Here is a 5,231-nt window from a genome sequence, read left to right on the forward strand (position 1 = left end):
ATGTCGATCATTGATGATTTTTCAAGAAAGGTGTGGATGTATCCATTGAAATAGAAGGATGAAGCTTTTAGGAAATTTCTTGAATGGAAAAGGCAGGTTGAGAACCAAACAGGCAGGAAGGTAAAGTATCTGAGGACAGACAATAGTTTAGAATTCGTGAATCACAAATTTGATAAATTTTGCAAATCTGATGGAATTATAAGGCATTTCACTATTACGTACACTCCACAACAAAATGGTTTAGCTGAGAGGTTCAACAGAACAATTATAGAGCATACAAGACGTCTCTTGACAAATACTTCAGTACACTTGAAGTTTTGGGGGGAAGCTGCCCAAACAACCTGTTATCTTATTAATAGGAGTCCGTCTTTCGTTTTAGGCCTAAAGACTCCTCAGGAGATATGGATAGGAAAAACTCCAAGTTTGGATCATCTCAGAGTGTTTTGATGTTCAACTTATGCTCATGTTAAGGAAGGGAAACTGAATAAGAGGGCACTGAAATGTATGTTTATTGGTTATCCTCAGGGTGTTAAAGGATATAAACTTTGGTGCTTGGAAGAGGGCAGAAATAAATACATTATCAGTAGAGATGTGACCTTTTAATGAATCAGAGATGCCATTTCATGTCAAAGAGTAGCAGAAACAACAGACAGTTGATCAGGTTGAGACAGAGGTTAAAATTGATTATAAAGCACGACCATCAGTTAGTTCAGGTGATTCCAGTGATCAGTCATCCAGTTCTTATGGTAGACAGCCTCAACTGCAGAGGACTTTGATTGATGAAGGAGCTTTTGGTGAAGAAATCTCAAGTAGCAGTGACCTACAGAACTATCAGCTTATACGTGACAGGCCTCAGCGGGTGAGGCAGGCTCCTACAAGGTATGAATATACTGATTTAGTTGTTTATACTCTTACTTGTGCAACTGACGGTATTGAAACAGAGCCTCTTACTTTTGAGGAGGCTATTGTATTGATTCGAAGGAACAATGGAAGGATGCTATGGAAGCAGAGTTGTTCTCGTTGTAGAAGAATCAAACATGGTCATTGGTTCCAAAGCCTCTTAATCAGAAACTCATTCAGTCAAAGTGGATTTATAAAATCAAGCTAGGTACAGGAGGTGACAGCAAGCCTAGGTATAAGGCTAGATTGGTAGCCAAAGGCTACACTCAAAAGGAGGGAGTTGACTTTCATGAGATTTTCTCTCCGGTGGTGAGGCATTCGTCCATTCGATTAATTTTATCTATTATTGTTCACTTTGATATGTTTGTTGAACAGATGGACATCACCATAGCTTTTCTTCATGGTGAATTGGAGGAAGTGATCTACATGGCTCAACCTAAGGGCTATGAGGTGAAAGGAAATGAAGGCATGATTTTTCGTCTTCACAGGTCCATCTATGAACTGAAGCAATCGCCGAGACAATGGTATATCAGGTTTGACACCTTTATTCTGAAGCAGGGGTTTCACAGGAGCTTATATGATGCCTGCGTGTACTGGAAACTATCTCAGAAAGATACATATACTTATTTACTTATGCATGTAGATAATATGATTCTGGTATCTAAGGATTATTCTGAAATATGTGATCTCAAGAAACGATTGAGTATTGAATTTAAGATGAAAGATTTAGGTGAACTGAAAAAGATCCTTGGCATGGATGTGAAAAGAGATAGTGAGAAAGGTTTGTTAACCATTTCGCAGGAGAGTTATGTGCATAAACTGCTTAAGAAGTATAATATGTCTGGTTGTAAGGCAGTTTCGACACCCTTAGCATCTCATTTTAGGCTTTCTTCGTCTCAGTGTCCTGTTACTGAACAAGAAAAGTTAGAGATGGCTAATATTCCCTATTGTAATATTGTTGGAAGTATTATGTATTTGATGATTTGTACTAGGCCTTACTTGGGATATGCTATGAGTATGATAAGTAGGTTTATGTCAAATCTTGGGAAGGAGCATTGGAATGCAGTTAAATGAGTGCTTTGATATTTGAAAGGTAGTGCTAGTGTATCATTGTGTTTTAGCAGGGATTGTGATAAATCAGCACTGTGGTTAGTTGGAAGGTTGCTCTACAGTCAGTTGTTGCATTGTCTACTACTAAGTAAGAGTATATTTTAGTGGGTGAAGCTGTGAAAGAGGCAATGTAGTTGAAAAGGATAGTTAGTGAGTTGTTGTCGCAGGAGTTCATTCCTATCGTCCGTTGATAGGCAAAGTGCTATTCATCTTGCGAAAAATCCATCTCATCACGAACGGTCTAAGCATATCGATGTCAAATTTCAATTTATCAGAGAAGTTGTGGCTCAAAAAGATGTTGAACTGGTCAAGGTTCATATAGTTGAGAATTTGTTAGATATGTTAACCAAGGTTCTTCCGGCCCATAGGTTTAAATACCTATTAGATGAGCTGAATATTAAATCTGGATGATAGAAAGATTGGAGAATTAGCTTGGCACTTAAATATTCTTGTTACGAGGGAGATTTGTAGAAAATAACAAGGTATTTAAGTGAGTTTTATTGAGTTTTTGGAAAAATTAAAAGCCCAATGGCATTATTGTAATTACGAGTGGTGACAATTTTGTAATTATTCATTCTTTTCCAAAATAGGGAAGAAATTGTGAACCTCTTTTTGGGGTGAAAAACCCGCCGCATCTAAAGAAAAAAAAGAGAGGTTGAATCCGTCTGTATAGCAAGGGAACTCGCAGCCGCCGACAGAAAGCATAGAACCGCAGCAGCTGATTTTGTGCGCGAAGAAGAGAAGCGATCGGACGTGGGTCTAACGTGGGCAAGTGTCCGCGGCGTTTGCGTGGGTGACGGGCAGAAGATCGGATCGTTCTGGGCGAGTGTTCGGTGGTTCCAGCTCAGCGTGGGTGCACCGGTCATTTCCAGTTCAGTGTGTGGGTTTGCTGCAGATCTGGGTTTAGTGGTTCGTCGGTCAGAGGCGGGTAGCACACTGTTTTAGGTTGTTTTGCAGCGGGTTGTTCTCAGTTTTCAGAGGCGACGTTGTGTGCGAATCTCTCGGTATCAGTGAATATTGAAATTACAAATTGGTGATTTTGTTATCATTTCATTATTGACATAAGTGGCTATGAGTTGAGGAACTTCAAAGTTTATGTTTCTTTCTTGCAGGGTTGGACTAGGGAAAGCCACATTTGAAGTGTAAGCATGAGAGATTCTAGAGTAATTTTTGTAGGCTACTAGAGCCTGAGAGCCAAACATGGTGAGGCCTTGCGGAGTAATAGCCCAAGCAATCCATTGATTGAGAGACGTTGAAGGGCGTCTAAAAGCAGGTGGTTTTTTTTATTGAATTGAGGTCTAATGAAGGTAAGAGTTAAGCATTGGATGATTTACACAAGCTTCAAGCACTTCATTGTTGGTAAAACCATTATAGCTTCTGCAACTTTGAGCTGAGGTTGAGAGAAATAAAGAGAAGAGGATCAAAATAGAGAAGAAAGAAAGAGAGTTAAGGGCAGGTAGGGGTTTGGGACCAAGGAAATCGTGGACTGATATCCTGGTCAATATAGCATGCTTGACATGTGACAGTCGGGATGCTAGGTCGGCAATAGGAAATCGTGGACCTCGTCCATGATTTAGCTTTAAATTGTGGACTGGATACACGGTTTATGTGCTGACATGGTACTCGTGGACCCGGTCCATGATTTCACAATTCTATTTTTTAAAATATTTTCAAACCAACCCTATTTTTGTCAATAAATATTAAAATAACATTATTTTTTTTAAAAAAAAAAAATCAACATTCTAATATTTTTCGTTAGTCAATTTAACTAAATCGAAGACTTATAATCATTTTTTAAAATGTAATTGACTAAAATATTGGATTTCAAAAACTCAAAGACTACATCAAAATTAAAACTCAAACTTTAGAATAAATCATTCAAGTTGATTATATATATATAACTAGAAATAGATTCTTTAACCAGAAAGAATTCAGTTCAAATGTGGGATACCTATCCAGAAGTTTTCGCAACCCAATCATGTATGATGGAATCATCAAAGATTTAATCCAAAGCTATGGAATTTGGGGGTGGGTCTTTTGTCGAAATGGAATGGCCTTATCTTTTAATTTTTTCTTTTTTGTTAATGTGTTAAGGGCGGGGGTTCCATTATAAATTAAATATCGTTTAGAATTTGATACAATGAGATATAATGCAATAGAAATAAAGACATAGGGAACTGGTTACCTACTCTTAACGGTCAAAGCGAACCCTTTATTCTGGATTATTTAATTCAGAATGAATCAAATCTCCCCAAGTAGGATTCAAACCTATGACCAATCGGTTAACAGCCGACCGCTCTACCACCGAGCTATTGAGGAACAATAGTAAATTAGGTCTCAGAGAATTCAATTCTCGTGACAACATGAAAAAACCAAAAAAAAAAAAAAAAAAAAACTTTGCCCTTCCTCTCTATCTAGATGTAGAAATAGAAACCACTTTCAAAACAAATGGGACTAAACAGGAACAAGAGGGATCCACCGAAGAAGATACTTCTCCTTCCCTTTTTTCGGAAGAAAAGGAGGATCCGGACAAAATCGATGAAATGGAAGAGATCAAGTGAATGGAAAGAAAAAAACAAAGGATGAATTCCACGACACTTCGCCTGTCACACTATGGGAGCAGGCCATGCATGAAGTCGTTACCTTAATCGCAAGGAGGGGGATGCCAAAGGCAGGGCTAGTGACTGGAGTGAAGTCGTAACAAAGTAGCCGTACTAGAAGGTGCGGCTGGATCCCCTCCTTTTCAGAGAGAGCTAATGCTATATCGACACATCTGCGATCGCCAAATGTTCGGTAGTTCCTTTATTCAATCCTTTTCCTTCTTCTCGTTGTTGTATATCTACAGTGATGAATATAAGCGCAATTGAAATTCTTGGGGAGTTATACATTTATGTATTGAGAAGACCATTTACTATTTCTTGAAGTTCGATCTCTCTCCTGGATGAACCATATAGCCAAGAGAAACCATAAACCAAAATAGAAGAACTTGCCCCACCCATGAGTAAATATTTTGTAGTAGCCCCATAGAATTTAAGATTAAAATACTAGTTTATTTAATTTTAAATCAATAAGTTATAGTAAAATAAATAAATCACATTAAATTAGTTAAAGTAACAAAAGTCTATGAAATGTTATATATATATATATATATATAATATGTCTCGTTATAACTTTAATTGGAACAATAGTTTATTTTACATGTGAATAGAAATTAGAAAGTC

At 37.6% G+C, this 5,231-nt stretch overlaps 1 long non-coding RNA gene and 1 other non-coding gene across 2 annotated transcripts; one reads left to right on the forward strand and one right to left on the reverse strand.

Moving 5' to 3' along the window:
* The first annotated feature begins 2,598 nt into the window (after positions 1–2,598).
* Positions 2,599–4,917, forward strand: LOC120075998. The gene is made up of 2 exons (XR_005481462.1): positions 2,599–3,014; positions 3,123–4,917. It is a non-coding gene; the product is annotated as an uncharacterized LOC120075998 (long non-coding RNA).
* On the reverse strand, positions 4,258–4,329 carry TRNAN-GUU. Its single transcript has one exon. It is a non-coding gene; the product is annotated as a tRNA-Asn (tRNA).
* Positions 4,918–5,231: the final 314 nt, after the last annotated feature.

This window comes from Benincasa hispida, chromosome 4 (genome assembly GCF_009727055.1).
Source record: "Benincasa hispida cultivar B227 chromosome 4, ASM972705v1, whole genome shotgun sequence".
NCBI classification, from domain to species: domain Eukaryota; kingdom Viridiplantae; phylum Streptophyta; class Magnoliopsida; order Cucurbitales; family Cucurbitaceae; genus Benincasa; species Benincasa hispida.